This window comes from Lagopus leucura, unplaced genomic scaffold (assembly GCF_019238085.1).
Source record: "Lagopus leucura isolate 7727_CA_CO unplaced genomic scaffold, USGS_WTPT01 Super-Scaffold_100001, whole genome shotgun sequence".
Classification (NCBI taxonomy): Eukaryota; Metazoa; Chordata; class Aves; order Galliformes; family Phasianidae; genus Lagopus; species Lagopus leucura.
In genome coordinates, this window is record NW_024962262.1 from 43544200 (window position 1) to 43561531 (window position 17332).

General features: G+C 42.1%; 1 protein-coding gene across 1 annotated transcript in view; it reads right to left on the reverse strand.

Moving 5' to 3' along the window:
* SH3RF3 (SH3 domain containing ring finger 3) overlaps positions 1 to 17332 on the reverse strand; it is a gene marked incomplete at its 5' end in the record, with an annotated part of 235066 nt that overhangs the window by 56357 nt on the left and 161377 nt on the right. The window lies entirely within an intron of this gene.

Below are 17332 nucleotides of genomic sequence, written 5' to 3' on the forward strand. Positions count from 1 at the left end.
GGGAAGGGAAGGGAAGGGAAGGGAAGGGAAGGGAAGGGAAGGGAAGGTGGTAGAAAAAGAAGAAAATGAAAATGGGGCAGAAAAGGAAAAGAGAAAGGCAAAAAGAATAGGTAGAAAAAGAAAGAAAAAAAAAAAGAAAAAAGAAAGAGAAAGAATGAGGGACATTAATGACCCATCACAGCTTGCCGCACCTAGGTCACTCTCTGAGTGACCCCGATCCTTTCCCCACAGAATGGATACCACAGGGATGCTGAGTCTGCATGCATTCTGGTCCCAGCATGAGGATGATGCTGGTCACCAAGGGGGTGGCCAAACCCAAGTAAGTCTCAGGCACTGAGGAACCAGACAACACAAACCAGTGCACAACTTCAAACCCTTCTGATTTCCTTTCCCTGCCTCCAATCTCATGCAGGCTATCCCCAGGCAAAAGCAATATGAAGGCATCCTTCCCACTGTACCTCGTCGGCTGAGCAGAAGCATGGTGGCCCCTGAAAGAATTGTTTGGGATACAGCTTGTATAATCAGTCCACATGATGGGTTTAGAACTTAGTTTGCAATCCACAGAGAGAGTACATCACCAGGGTGTCCAGACCAACTTTCTGCCCACAGTTTTTTGTTCAATTCACACTTTCAGATACCTCATGCCTAAAAATGCCAAAGGCTAATCACCTCCTATACAGGCAAGCTACTTCTCACAGAATGGAATGGTTTTTAGATACACAGTTGGAGTGGGTCCAGAGAAGGCCACAAAGGTGATCAGAGGGTTGGAGCATCCCTCCCATGAAGAAATGCTGAGGAAGTTGGGCTTGTTCATCCTGGAGAAGAGAAGGCTCTGGGAAGACTTCACTGCAGCCTTCCAGTACTTAAAAGGGGCTTATGTAAAAGATGAGATGTGATTTTTTACACAGACAGTGATAGGACTCCCTGTAGTAGGATTGCACAGGAAACCGTCAGGGCAGGCTTTGAATATCTCCACAGAAAGAAATTCCACAGTGTCTCTCGGCAGCCTGCAGTGCTGTTACCCTCAAAGGAAAGAATTTTTCCTCACATTCACATGGAACTTCCTGTGTTCCAGTTTGTGCCTGTTATCCCTTGTCCTGCCACTGGGCACCAATGAAAAGAGCCTGGCCTCATCCACTTGATTCCTGTCCTTTATATACTTACAGGCATTGATAAGATTTCCCCTCAGATTTCTCTTCTCCAGACCCAACAGCCACAGATCTCTCAGCATTTCCTCATAATCATCTTTCTGGCGCTCCACTGTACTATCTCTAGTAGTTCCCCATCTTTCTTGAACTGGGGAGCCTAAAATTGGACACAGTGCTCCAGATGTGGCCTCACCAATGCAGAGTAGAGGGGGAGGATCACCTCCCTCAACCTGCTGGCCACACACTTTCTAATACACCTCAGGTTACCACTGTCTTGGCCACAAAGGCATCTTTAAGGTCCCTTCCAAACCAAGCCATTTTGTGATTCTATGTTTACATGATACATGGATTACACCCTGCAGGCAGCAGCAGCACTATCTGCACACCACTCATTTCCAATAGATCTTCCTTCGAGGGGTGCTAACAGCTGAGGGAAAATGCCACATTTTGCCAGCAGACCTTTGCATCAAATTGGTATGCAATGCAATATGTTTGCACTTAATGAATAAAAACAACATATGAAAAATGAAGCCACAGCTAACGCATGCATGCTTTTGCGTGCTCTACTATTCTGAGACTCATATGAACCAAAGGTACATGTGGCACTGTTCTGGACCCAAAACAAGGCTATTTTTCTTTCTCTAATTACTGCATGAATTATGGCAGCATCCAAAAAACTCAGTCAAGGACAAGGCCTCCTTGGGCTCCCCAAAAAAGGAATACTTGCTACTTGCTGTGAAGCTAATTTAGAAACCTATTACAAGCGAATACAAGAAGGGAAAAGAGAGGGATGGAAAAGATAACAGTACAAGTGCACAGTTAAACAAATGTGTAACTGAGAGGCTTTTATGGCTCCAAATCACTGCCAGCATGCTGCAAACACAAATGAGAAATAGATATTGCCAGCCTCATGCCAACCCTCTTAAGTCTGAGAGTACTTCTGACTCCATGAGGACTCACTTCCACAAAAAGGCGACAAACGCCAGCACCTAGAGAAATGTCAACCTGCAGGCTCCTTCATTCAGTGACAGCCACCATCAAGGCAAACGGGAGCCTCCAATTAGCGATGCTCCATGGCTGTCAAAGCCCTGGGAGACCTACTACCATTCAATTAGCAGGCCATTTTCCCAGCTGCACTCTCCAACGTGAGATCATGCTTACAGTCAGCATAGTGCGCTGCACCTGCCAATTTTCGCCAGTAACAGCTGATCCCATTTCAGATTCTCCAAGAATGTCCATTATTTCCCACTTCATCATGCTCTAAATTGGTACAACCTAATATTTGCCAGCAGGCTCCAAGTGGCAGGAAATCCAGATGGTTCCCCTCCCTTAAGTAGGTGTAACAGCTCCGCTTACCCAACTGATGGAGATCGTCTACTTGGATTATTTGAAATATTAAGGAGGAGAAAGACATCAAATTCTCACAATACTTTTCTACAACAGAGGGTGAGGAAATTCTTTGAGGAAATTCTTTGCTAGTCAACTTCAAGTGGGATAGGAATATATTCTAGCTCTCTGACATATGAAAGTACGAAGAGTTAAAAAAAATTAAACAATTAGAATTTCCTGAATTTACAGCAGTGCACCATTCGGACAAAGTGCTCCAGCTCTCAATATCAAAGCCCTGATTTGTCTTTTAAGAATAGATAATAAATCCCAATGGCTGGAATCCAGCTTAACAATGAGACTGCTTTTTTTAAAACAACAAAACCCATTACTCTTTGTTCACAGTAAAACCTAGCTAAAAAGGTCAATAAGAGACCTGGCATCTAAACAAAGGGTGATAAAAAACAGCCTCATATTGATATAAAGAAAGTCATTTTCACTATTGGTAGAAGATTAAAGGCAAAAAGAAAACCCCTTCTCAAAACAGACAAGCTGATGAACTTTGGGGAATGTCAAAGTCTTCCTGAAATACTGAGAAAAAATTATTGTAGCCTGCCAAGATAACAAATGCTTTATAGCTTTACCACTTTATTTTTGTAGAGAACTCTGTATTTAAACAGCTTTGCCCCATGGATGCTGGAAAGAACTTCCCAAATAGGCTATGAGTACCAGAGAAAAGGTTCTGCTTACTACTTTGTAAAAGCAAATGATGCTGTCCCTTCACAAAGAACTTTTAGAAACCCTTCTTTTAACATAAACATGACTGCAAATTTCTTATTTTAAACTCTGACTATGTAAATAAACATGGCTTTCTGGTGTCTGTCATCTGATCTTCAGGCAGATCCAGAGGAGAAGCTTAATGGAAAGTTCTGACCCACAGTCAGTCTCAGGAATTTGACATTTCAGAAGACTGTAGCTCTTATGACAAACCCTAATGCAGGAGTACAGCTTTCTTGCTTGTCTCTAATCTTTCCCCTGAAATTCTGGCCCAGCTAAACCCAAATCGTAAAATGTCCTTGAGACTGCAGTAATAGGAAACCCCAGAAAATTCAGGATACAATTCAGTGGGACGGGGCTTGGCTTCAAACACCAAATCAGGCAAACACTTCCAGAAGCCCTGCATTCCCTGGGAAGACTAAACCTTGTGTGAGCAACCCATGTAGCTGCTAAGTGATGCTGTCACATAAAAGGTGCAATGAAACATTGAGGGAGAGCATTTTGTTTTTCTTCTTCTGCCTTTTAGACAGGATCTTTTAGATTCTCTACTTGAGACTTTCCCTTATGGGCGGCAAAGGTGTCAACATTAAGCTGCCTCACTCAGGACTTCTAGCTGCCAAAATTACTGCTTTAGTAGTCTCGTGATAAACCTCATTTTTTAGCAGAATATGTTATGATGACTTTCTCTCCCTGTCTTTCCACTGCACACAGCTATACACACATGTGCACACAATTCTCATCCGCACTGGTTATTCCCAAGCAGGACTGTCTGCCCTGTGTTACCCCAGCGTGATGTGATGAAACTGAAGTTTCAATGGGCAACTACTTACACAGCCAACTGGGGAAGATGAGCAAGGGAAAAGCTACCTCTAGGCCAGCGTGCACTTGGTAGGGACCTGATTAATCCTAGCTCTAGTCAGAAAAACAAATTGTTACTGTGGAACTTATTATGGAACCAGATGGGTGCACAGGAGACTAGGACAAATTTCAACAATTAAATTCTGCTGTTCTGGTCTGTAATTGCAGAATTTTGGTCCTTTATTTTTTGGTGTAACAATACAATCATAGAATCATTGAATTAGAAGGGATCCTTAAAGGCCATCTAGTCTAACTGATCTGCAATGAACAGGGACACTTGCAGCACGATCAGGATACTCACAGCCCATCCAGCCTGATGTTGAGTGTCTCCAGGGATGGAGCAGCCACCACGTCTCAGGGCAACCCGTGCCAGTGCCTCACCATGTTTATTGTAAAAAAGCATTTCTATTATATCCAGTTTTTCTTATACCCACCAGCAAAAAGAAAAGGACAATGCCACCATAATTTCTGTGGGTAATCCATAAGAAAGTGTAATAGCAAAACAGCCACTGCATCTCCTCTAACAAATATCCCAAGGTATTTTCTAATCCATGGCACTGGCAAATGGCTGCAGTGCAGTTGAGACCTTTAGGGGACCTCGTGACACACAGTGGCCCCACAGCAGCTCCTGGGTTGGTGCAGTTCCAGATGGCATGGTCTTCTCCAAGAGAGGGAACAGTAGGTATTTGCTGCTGAATGCTCTCAGTTTTCTAGGCACTGAGGAATAGGTAAAGGATTCACTCGCAACTGATACCTGACCTGCCACAGAGATGGCCCTTCTCTGTTTCTGGTTCAGCAACAGACTTGGGCACATGCTTCAGGCTGGGCACAGACCAAAGTGCTTTGAGTGAGTCTAAAATGTCATTCTTTTCTGAATAAGGAAGGACTGCTTACATTCTCAGAGTTATGCACGTGCTTAAGTATTTTATTAGACTGGCGCCAGCCTGAAGCAGAAAGTGCCATTTATGAGGGCTCACAGGAAAACACTGGTTCATTTGCTCTGTAAGATTTTTTCTGTTTCTTTAGGAAGAATTGGCCAAAGGATGGTGCTCTTCAAACACAGATTTAAGACCAGAAATGCATTACTTCAGGCCCACTTTAAAAGTGTGCAAAACTCCCCAGTTCAGTGCACACCTGATAAAAAGAATTAACTGCTCTGAAAAAAAAAAATAAGATACCACGCTTGAGGTTTTAGAGAAGAATCGATTAGCGGAGAAGAAAGAAAAATTAAGATTAATAAAAGTTCTTCACAATGCCTTTCTGAAATATTGAAAATACTTCCACCCAGGGACTGCTCATTTTTATAATTTACAGCTCATAAATATTGAGAGGATCACGCGCATCTCTATTTCATGCCTTGCAGAAACTTTGGCAACTTCAAGTTCCAGAGCTGATTTTGTGATTAAAATAAAGCAGTCTGAATTTATTACTGTGCGTTCAGTTCAGAGTAGTTACTTTCAGGAAATATTAAGTTCTTATGCCCTCATTAAATTAGTTTTGCTAGTATTATAATTTATGCTTTGAAACACAGTGAGGTTATTAAATAAGTACAAAGACATAGCTATACAGGAACTCCTATCCCTGTTAGTTTCCTGACAGGACTGTATCTGTGAAAGCATTCTCATTTCCAGAAAGCAGCACTTCAAAAAAGTTAAAGCAGTTTTTCTCCTTTTTACCCCTGCTGGCTACACGCTACAGCCCCTGTTATAATGTAGCCAAGTAGCAAAAGCACCCTTTGACTCAAATGGGCAGTAGAAGAACACTTTGCCTCATGTTTAACTGTTCATTGGGTAAGTTAGCATAGGCAACACACAGCACTTCCAAAGGTTTACTAATGGGATATTCGCAGACTAAGCTGTGCCAAAAGCTCTTCTCTAAGTCACACTGAATGCCATCTATACTTCTCATCTTGTATATGTTTCATAAAATCAACTTTAAAATGTTTAGAGGAAACCTCCCAAGTTCTCCATTGGGCAGACACTGCATGACCCTATCTCAATTACTCATGCACTATCTTCTAATGAAGAATCATTAGTAAGGCACAGTTTAAGAGAAAATATTACAGCTAAAACAAAGCATTGCTGAATGTTTTTGTGTTAATCATTTCTGTAACGATCCAGTATTGCCTTTTCTAATTTATTGCCAGGGAGGAACAAGCAAATGTGGACCAGATTTTCTGCAAGTGGTTCAGCCATCACAGAAGACAGATTTCTGAAACCCCACACTGTGACTGAGAGTAGAGTCACTCCATGTGCCCAGAAAATGCAAGAAGAGCAATAAAGGCATTCACTCAAACACATTCATAGGGCACGATAGCTGCAGAAATATTTTGCTAGGACACATCCCAAACTGCAAGTGTCCCTCTGCTCACACCCTGAGGCCTGCGTCCTGCTGCCTCTTCCAACAGCCTGATAAAACGTCACATGTTTCAAGGATCATAGGATCACCTAGCAGACAGCCTTCCTAGTCAGGGTCATCTATGTACGCATTTGTGTGGAGTCTGGAAAAAACAAGCCAATCATTTCTGCCTACAACATGGCTCCTTGGGAGGCAATGGTACTCAGCAATCTATTTCCCTGTCCTACAAGACCTTTCTCATTTAGCAGCAATGTCACTTTTAACGCACTGAGAGGCCGAAGGAATGTAGCATATTAGAACAGCATGTGCTTGGATGAGCGTGTCATCATGATCTTGCAGAATGAAAATAAATGATGCGTGCAGCAGAAGTAAACACTAAGCCTTGGGTGGTGAACTGGGAATTTTTTTTCTTTCCCCTTTTTCCCAAACAGTTTTAAGATGGAAAATTGTTCACAGTGATAGAGAACAAACACACAGCTCGGTGAATCCCAGAAAAATGTGTAGTCTGCTGCAAAGTCTGCCCAGGAGCAAAGCGCAGCTAATAACCTTATGGAAACTAATGTCCAAATTGCTGAGAAGAAAGCAGAAAAAAACTAAATGCAGTGGCATTAAAAATAGATGAACTCATCAAAAAGAGGTATGCTTTTTTCATCCCTCCCATTTCTAGCTGTCTAGCCTTCAGCTCCAAGTATGAGGACTGTTTTGCTCTGATCTGTCATCTCTGAATCTCAGATCTGCTGTGCATCTTCAATGTGCCTAAGGATTTCCTTCTCTTCTCTTCCTGTCTGTCCTCTACGGGCACCATTTTTCATAACAAGATGCTCACGATGGAACCAAAGCTCCTTTGAAATCAAGAAAAGTAACCAAATACAGCTTTACTCAACATCAGAAAGACTGGGAGAATCCAGCCTATTTTTGCTTATAAATTATTCAGAAAGCTATATAATAAGTGCAGTCGTGAATTCATGGGCTTGATCCTAATTCCTTTGAAGTCAGTGGCAAAACTCCAACTGTTTTCAACGGTGGAAGGTCTGGTGCCCATCTGGTACCAATTTCAGCACCAGCAGAGACCCTGTTAGAATCTGGAGACTATGAGGAGTTTGCTGACAAACTGGTTTATAATCAGAAAATGAAATTAATTGGAACTGAAGCACTTCCCTAGAACATTCTAGTTTTGACAAGATGTCCACCACAAAATTGTTTTCTAGATCATGTTTCTCAGCTAAAAAATACAAAAATGACCCAGGCTGCAGTTCAGCTACATGGACTCTGGGCTGCATGTCCCTGAGCACAGGAAGACCTGAGCACTGGAGACCTAAGGTGATGTTACCATTCTCTTGGGAGGAAGATACTGGGTTTCTGACTATACTGAACCTCCCTTGCTCTTGCTCGCTCTAAATGGAAAACCTTTGTGCATCTGTGAGTACAGGTCTCCATGTATACAGCAACAGAAGCTGCTCAGACATATTCCTCTTGCCTCACTGATACCCAGCATCTGTATGAATTCTTTACAGTTGCTGCCAGATACTGTAAGGAGAAAAAACACTCTGAAGCAGCTTTGTGCTGAAATCTAGAAACACCTTCGCTTACAGAATCTGAGACAGCTGGATGTCAAAACCACAGCATGGGTTAGGAAAGATCCTGCAGTTCCTGGAGCAGAGCTGTGTGAATGGCAAGTGATCTCAAGGCAATACCCGCAGAGCCCAGCTGCTTTAAGGAAAGCCAAGCCTCATGTTTTCAGTGTTTTCTGGAAACTATCTACCTCTTTCCCTCTTGTTCCACAAGGCTCCTGGTGCTAATGTTTTCTTGAATGCTCAACAATACCTACAACGTTTTTAATTGACTGAAAATTAACAGGTTAAATACAAGCAGTTAAGGCAAAGGATCTCTTTAGAGTCAATGCACATCAAGCCTGTGAGTCTCAAAGCAAGTAACTTTCAAAATATGGTGTGTGACCCCAAGTAATTATGAATGAATTTGTAAACCAGGCAATACTGTGCTCACTGTGCTGCATGGATCTTTCCTACACGCATTGTGGCATGGATCCACTAGATACCACATCATGCTCTTCTGCTGATTCTCTGAGGTTCATTCCTGGAAATATTGTGATTGAAGAAACTGTATTTATAATGTTCAGAGTTGTTGTGAAAGAAGCAGAAATATTATAAAGTCTTTTTTAAAGGAAATAACTTCCAGTGTAATGAGAAAAAGGAAATGGATGAAAAAAACATTAAGATAGATACAGATGCTGAAGCCCTTTCTGAATTTGATTACAAAAGTGTCCTGGTGGATGCTGAGAAAAAGTTCTTCACGAACTCCACACCATGCAATTTTATCTGCAGAAAGCATGAGGTCGGATAAATCTAAGAAGCCCTTGGAATAACAATATTAGGAATAACAATACAAGGAACATTTGGGAAAACTGAAGTCATTTTTCAAGTACTGCAAGCCTTTGCCTCTATTGAGGAAGCAGGGAGCCTTTGCTGAGGTGATTTACAACTTCGTGTAAAATAAGAAATCTCATGCAATTGGGAAAAATTAAGTTTTATGTGCTGCAGCTGAAGATTACCTGTGGGGAATAGCACACAAATAAATGTGCTTCTGTTTCTATCTCTGATAAAGCAGTGAAATGAAGAATGAAAGCAAATGGCAAGAAAATATTTTGGTTCAATTCCTTGTAAAAGGAATCAAGGTACATGCGCAACAAGCAGACATCAGCAGTAAAGAGTTGCCATAAACAGTCTTTGCCCTGCGTGTGCTATATATAGGAAAGACATTTTTGATTGCGTACTGCTTTCCAGATATGAGACAGAGAAGGACTTTTGGATGTGAGACAAGCTTTTTGCAATAGAATAACGCCCCATGGGGCTATATAGCTAGATGTTGTGTGCACAGAGCTCCTGCCAGAGTTGGCTACAAAGCAGGGCTGCTGATTGCATTAGGGAGTCACAGCAGCAGCTCTGGGTGACACCCTGGGAGTAGCCAACTTCAAAGGATGCCAGCCACCAGACGTGAAAGCTGCTGCATCATTGGAGAGCTTTGTCCAGTATCTGGGTTTGCTATTTGCCAGGCTAAGTGAAAGTACAGATTTTATGACATGATGTACTGCTGTTCTACCTGGATGTCTGATAAATGAGGGAAAGTTTTGAAGCATTCCTGTGAAATGTGAACTGAACTACACTGGTTGTGATGGGCAGCAGCAAACCAGGATGCACTGACTGTCCCGCAACAGGTCTTCTTGCCCTTATTCATGGTTGGAATAAAGAAAGAGTTGATTCTGAGAGAGGTGTAACTTACCAGCCTGAGTTTGCATCTCACAGTTGTCCTATCCTGTGTCTATTACAGTGAAAACTGTTTGAAATTACTTGTGCGTTTAAAGTGCCTCCATCCCACAGAGATGATGCCTGGTACAGCAGCAGAGCTCTCTTTTCCCTCAGCAGGTGCACTACTTTACATCCTTTTTCACTCTATGCAGTGAGCAATTATTTTTAAACAGTTTTCACACAAGGTTGTTTTACCTTGGAGTCCTTTATACTTCTGTCATATTTGGGAAAAGGCGGGTAACAATTTGGGAGGGCACTTGGAAGCAGAAGCTGTGGCACAGCCTGTAATCATGCACATCTCATCATGTAGGAAGCCCTAGCAGTAGCTGACGGCTCTGAAAGCCAGTCTGTGAGATGAAAGTGCGTTTTCTTTGCTACATGGTGATGTAATTGGGTTCACAATCCTGCCCCCTCAACTTCTGGAAGAAAAATCCAACAGGGCTGGACTGTGACAAATTCCCTCAACTCTGCAAACTCTTGACTGAAAACGGCAGCATTCAGCCTCACACACATGGTGCAACTGACTGCCCCTTGACTATAGGAACCATTAGCAGCCTTTTTTGGAGAACTGGAGATATTACAACACCATCGGGTACACATTCGAGGTGAGACTTTCGACTGACTTGCCGCTGGCTGCAGTTAAGGAGCATACTGAACGCTCTGCTAGCAAACTAGAAAACACTGTTCAACCTCCAGCACTTAATTTCTGGTTAAGGGCAGAGGATATATAACCCAGTATTGTTGAGTCATGTAATGAAACAGCTAGCACCTTTCCTCCCATGCACACAGGAAGCTGGATGGACGCTCTGCTGTCTGTCAAGGCCTGCTCTGCTCTGGGTGTCACTTCCCCAGCGCCAAGCACCTCTGAGCAGATCCCCTAGGATGCTTGGGCACATGTGCCACATTACTGCAATAAAGTATGATGATTGCTGACATTAGTCATTTTTATGACATCCATATGCAAATGCTGTTTATGTTAGTATGCTACAACTGGAAGGAATTTGGACAACCACTGCTCTAGGCCATGTTGCTTCAGTTCTGAGATGGCAAAATTAATGGGCTAACAAAAACCTGCACAGTAGGAAATCCTTCTGAAAGTGCACAACACTGGCTTTTATTTCCCCCCTGTCTGTTGAAATACTCAAGCCCAAATATTTTTCTAACACATTCCTTCCTGAAAACAGATTGCCCTGGGTTGCACCTACATTCTGCAGGCGGAGAAACAAGCTGTCCTGTGGGAACTCAATTTTTGCAAACTGACCAAACCATGTGATGCATCACACAGAGACATTTGTTAATAATACTTATTAATTTTGCCATTAAATGCTGAAGAACTCCCACCATGGATCACAGCTCCAATGCAAGCAGTGTTACGTAAACAGAGAGCAACACGATAGCTCTTGGCCTAAAGAAAGTATGATTAAAGATGTGGGCAGGAGCAGGACACAATATATAGATATAAATAAAGTATACAATGATACAATCTTTTCAGGGGGAGGGACAAAGGACAATTGACATGGTAAATCTGTAACCATCATAGTCAAGGACAATTTCACAGAAGAGTCTAAAGAAGAAATGCTGATGCAGCTGTCCAGATATTTTAGAAGCATTTTTTTTTACAACAAAGAACAGAGCCCTACAGAAGAAAACAAGAATTTGAGAAAAATGACCAAGGATTGGCACCACTGACTAATCAAAGGCAGGGACTGCTCTTTAGGTAGTAAATTAAAGACAATAGACAGAGGGATAAGTGAGTAATCAAAGGTTTGCAAGTATGGACAAGCTGTATCTGTTCAACAGGACAGCAAAAGTGATCCATCAGAATGAAAGAAGTGGCAGAAGATGAGCAATCAGGATGGTCATAAATAAGCCAGGTCTGCATTTGTTATGAATGCAGAAAGGACGCAGCCATAGTAGATGTAGAGCATCTGCACATGTAGAGCAGTCAGGCTGGCCAAAGACTAGGTAGAATTGCCAGATATACGGGTGAATGGAGCCAGGTGCGATGATGCAACTGCCATTGGCGATGTCTTTCTAATTTTTGTAAAAGCATTGATCCCTCTTCAATAAATGACCAAGAAGGAACAGTAACATGTTTAACTCTGACAGGTTGCTGCATGGAAACCTCAGGTACGTACTGAGCATAAATTGCTCAATGCAAAAGCAGACAGATTTGCCTCTGGAGTGGTGTGGAGCTGCCATTGTTATGACCTTAAATTATGCTCTTAGGAACAGTCTTGTGCCAAGAGGGACAAAAACTAGAAGCAGTGCTTGAGGCAAAGCATGGGCCCAAGCAGCTGCTGAAGAAAGGCACCAAGCTGCCATACCAAGAGCTCTCAGACCAGGTCATGGCTCAGGGAACTGCTGGGAATGGAGTGACAAGCACTTTATAGCTTTCCTTCCATCCCAATATTTCAAAGGAAAGGAAAAAGCAGGCACCTCTTTCTCTTGGGCAATGGCTCTACTAAAAGAAAAGGATTTAGCTTGGAAGGAGCATTCGTCTCTAAGTACTAGACTGGAGCCATGGCCATAATTTCTGTCCTCAAAGGGAAAGGCACACAGACCTTCCTCCTGGTCTAGAAAAAGAGAGAAAAGGGAGATGAGGAAAACATCACTGTAAATTCCTTACTCTGCTGCTGAAGTAGACAAAAATCAGAAGAAAGGAATCAAGGAGATCCCCAGCAAGAAAATATAATTGAACTTTTCCTACTGCATAATGAACAGCAGTGAAGACATGGTTTGAACCAGGAGTTCTTTCCCCATTTTTGCTTTCTTCTCAAGAAACAATAACACAGGACAAAGTTTACTCTTCCTTCAGTGTTCTCTCCTGCGAAGCAGGGCAAGAGAACATCTCCAGCCTGAGTCCACCACTGCCTGAGTGCTCTAGTGTGCCTCCTGCTTTGTCCCAAGGTTTCCAGAAAAATTCTGTTATGGAAAAATTCTATTAAGGAAACTTCTCTCATGAAATTTCCTGTCAATTTGATTCAATTGTGTCCAAGCAGATCGGAAAACTTCAAAGTCAGATTTAGAGCAGGACACTCCCTCCAGCCTTTCTTAAACCAAAGGTAATACGATTAGCTTTGTTTACAGAATATCTAGTGCTGCTTTGTCATAAAATTATAGCTTAATAAAATAATCAGATAAATTGAGGGATGACTAGGAGGAAAAAGAGGTTGCTTGTACGAAGACCCGTATTCCTCACCTCACTGTTTTGATGGTTTAGAGCACAATTCAACAGCAGCATCACCTGAAGAGTATCTGTGGGGTGAGGGCTGGTGCCCTGGTCATGCTTTCCTGAGGCGAATGTCCTCACCTCATGTCCTACTTTCCCATCTTCACACTTTCTGCCCTGTATCCGCATGAATGCTCAGGTGCCTATGCAGTAAATGGGAGGATGGAATAGATAGGCCTGGAAACTAAAAAAACAATGACAACTTAAATGAGTAGCTTTCAATGGGATGAATTCCCCAGTCCATCTCAGCACACAGCCAGAGATCCAGTAGTCCTGGAACAAGTAAAGCGACAGGAAAGTGTTGTCATGGATGAGGCAAAGGCAGAACAATCAAAAGGCAAAGGCTGATGGCAGCCCTTGTTTTTGTCAGATTAAAACAATGACAGCATCACACCCAAAAATGTTACAGCAGAACTTGAAATAAACAATGACAGATCTATTTTGTAAAGGAAAGAAGTAAGCAAAATCAAAGACTTGCATGCAATTTCTTCTAAAGGATAGGCTACATATAAAGGGATGAGCCTTCAATAAACCTGCATTCTGCAGAAAATGAGGAAAAGATGGACATCCCCAAATTAATTCCAGCTCTCTCCCTCTGTTTGTGATTATTGTTTTTAATTTGCTTGTACATATTCCTCCTCTGGTCTTGTGAACTTAGTATTCTCAATATTCAGTGCTAATACCTAACAAAATGTTAGGGGATTTGAGACTTAACATCTGGTTTTGGCACAGCTAATGGTATTATTCAGGCTAAAAATCAAATTCATATGTTATTTTTGTTGCTTGAAGCAAGCATTCAGCACACATATGCACCCCCGTGTCTCTACACACAGTATGATAGTTGGAGCACTGCAGGAGTTGAAAAAAAAGGTAAAAAAACAGGAGTGGAAAAAAGAGATAAAAACACTACATGGCTTCATCATATTAGCAAACTAATATATTTTAAAACTAATGCTTCCTGAAAGTTTACAGGGTCAAGCTTAATCAAATGTTGTGGCTTGACAGCACGGGAGAATATTTATGTAAGATGCTCTCTTCAGAAAGCAGAGACAAGAGGTGGCCCTAGATGGCACCTCCCGGACTATCATTTATAGTTTCACTGACACCAGCTGTCCATCTTGTCCTTCTCTGATGGAGGCAATCACACCCATCATAGGCAAAGGATAACGTATGACTCCAGCTCTTCCAGCCTCTCATAGGGTGACATTTTAACACTGGATCCGCTTTCTTTTGACCATTGCCACAGCTGGCACACAGACACATTATTTTCTCTGCTCAGCAGGCTGTTGCTGCCAGCAAAAGAGCAGAAGAGACAGACACTAGGCTAGGGTTCTCTCCCAAACCCTCACACTCCCTTTGTGGCTACATTTGGATCACTGATCTGCAGCTGCAGAGCTTTGCATCGCAAGGAAAACTCCCCAGGAAGGAAGCTAATTAAGATGTGCAATACACACTAATAGCAACAGCAGGAAACGAAGTGAAGAATGTGTGAGAAATAACAAAGTCCTATAGGATTTTCTTTTTCATTACCTGCTAGACAAATCATGTCTCTGTTGACATATATCTTCTTAATATACGTTCATGCATTAGCTCAAGATAAGTGAGACTGGAAGAGATTTTCTTTTCAAAAGGAAAAAGATGTCAAGAATTTGGCACTGCTGAAGTGATCTTTAGAAGCTGTCAGAGGTGATCAATGAGCGGAAGAGACAAAAGCCCATTCCCATGCCTTCCCTATAGAATGCAGGTTTCTGACTGTGCTCTTGGGCCACCTCAGGACCTGGAGTAGTGGGTATGCTCCATGGGAGACAGCATAGATACCCATGGAAACCTGCACTGTTTCTAAAATGTTTCACTCCAATGGTTAGGCACTATAAGCACTACTGGGAAGTCCAAAATAGTTAACATAAAACATACGGGCAGAACCTAACCTTAAGTTATATGCCATCTATCTAATTGGTTTTCCAGAAGGCCAAAGGTATGGATCCTTTACGATAAGTAATTTTCCACTAGAAGCATTGTAGGATCCCAGGAACATTTACTTTTTGTATGGAGCAGCCTCAGCTGTTCCAGAAGCAAAATAAGGAAAAGATGGCTAGTAAAAGGTGCACCTATGCTCTCCCCAAATTTACTGTACATTTGTTTGAGCACTGTCAAAAGGTTATACATTCAGTTATCAGTGATGGTTAAGAGCTGTAAGTGATATGATTGAACATCTTGTTTCAGAAATATACAGAAGCCTTAAACATTACCTAACAATATCAGAACAAACACCGATAGCTATTTGACAGATAGGTACTTTTAGAAATTGATAAATACTGCCTACAGCACAAAAGAACAGACCTGAACATAGATAATGGTGGGTTATATGTGCAGTAAATGTGGCAGGCCTTTCCCTGGCGCTCTGAGCAGAGTACAGACCTCCAGCCTGAGCCACCATAGAAGATGGAGCCCAGGAGTAACCTTCCAGTTGCCTTAGGCCAGAGCTAGCACCCCTGCCTTTCCCTCCTAGTCACTGAATAGGAACAGGCTCTCCCACAAGGAGGTGACATATTTTTGATTTCTCCATTAAGCAGCAGTACTTGTTTCTTTCACTATGAGCACTTGGCTGTCTCACTCAGTGGTAAGGGGAAATGTGGATGATCAGCTCGGATGCAGAGGACTACTTACTGATCAAATGAACTGTACTTAGAGACCTACAGGGGACTGGCTTTTTTTTTTTTTTTTTATTAAACAAAAAGAGGGGAGACTTAGGTTAGGTGTTAAGTGGAAATTCTTTACTCAGAAGGTAGTGATGCACTGGCATAGGCCACCCAGAGAAGCTGTGGTGCCCCATCTCTGAGGGTGTTCAAGGCCAGTAAGCAGGGCCCTGGGCAGCCTCATCTGGTGGATGGCAGCCCTGGCCACAGCAGAGGCTGGGATTAGATTTTCTTTTGAGTTTCCTTCCAGCCCAAGCCATTCTATGATTCCAGATGATCTGCAAGAGTACATCCCATTCCAGAGGTGGCATTGGAGGCAGAACTGCCATTCTGTTCTTGTTCTGCTGCAGTATAGTGTGACTCACCAGCATGACTGGGCTTCAGCATGACGCTTCTCTTACAATGTAACTGAAAACACAGAAGTTTAAAACAGGGAGGAAAAAAGAATGAAAGGACTGCAAGTGAAAGGAAACGTTGAAATGGATGAAAAATATCAGTAAGAGGAAATTGTATTGTTCTCCACCCAAAGAACATGATGGCTTGTAACCACCAGTTACTGGTTTTGTTTTTCCAGGAAAACTGGAAGTAAGGGGAAGGGTTGATGAGTGCTGTATGCTGAAAGCATATGTAAAACACAGCAGGTGAGTTCCCAGTCTTCTCACTTTAGGGAAGAACAATAAACACGATTTAGCAGGAAAAATTTTGGAAGACCATAGTCCTACTGCTAGAAACAGAGATCTTGTTATCACACCTAGAGAATCAGTCCATCTTACTTAGGTATCTAATTTGCACTTTCAATTTTTGTACCCAGTAGGCAGCACTTCAAAAATGCCCCATACAGTTATCAAAATTATATATATATAATTATATATATATATATATATATATATAATTTTTATATGCATGCTTTTAAAAGACTCAGAAAATAATCATATTTGCCAAAGCTGTGTGCTTAAGTTGGCAGGACTGGAAGCTACCTATAAATAACTCCGGGAAGTTATTTTTGCAAAAATAAAATCTAGGAAATTCAGATATTAATGTGGTGAGGGAGGAAGATGTTTCTGATTTTGACAACTTCTGGTTCAACAGTTCCTGAAATCATAAGAGATGGTAATACTTTATATGTGGCTTTGATGAGTAGGAATATTGGTCACAGCATATAGATCTGAACAACTTAAATAATGAGTTCATTTGTGTGCAAGCAGGCAGAAGGACAAGCAGCAGAAGACCTGTAACTGTAACTATCAATTTCCAACATACATTTTTTCATAACCTAGGGCTATGTCTAAATTTATGTGCGGGCTCTTGGTAAGGCTCACCACAGGTCTCATGACTGTCTGGGTTGGAGGATGACTCAAAGGTGACAGTGCTCCCACACTGGCACACAGGCTTCCTCTTTGTGGCACCCACTCAAGATGAACTTTTGATGTAGGAGGAACTCATGCAGAAAGCAGAAGGCAATCCTGGATCAACTTGTCCAGAAATAGCCTAAGGGGAGTAAGAGGTTAAAAAACATTTACCAAGCTGAGGAGCTCAGCTAATATGATGTAGGGGGAACCAGGAATTTAATTCCAATAGTGACAATCCCAGCTCAATTTTGTATCCTGAAGATGG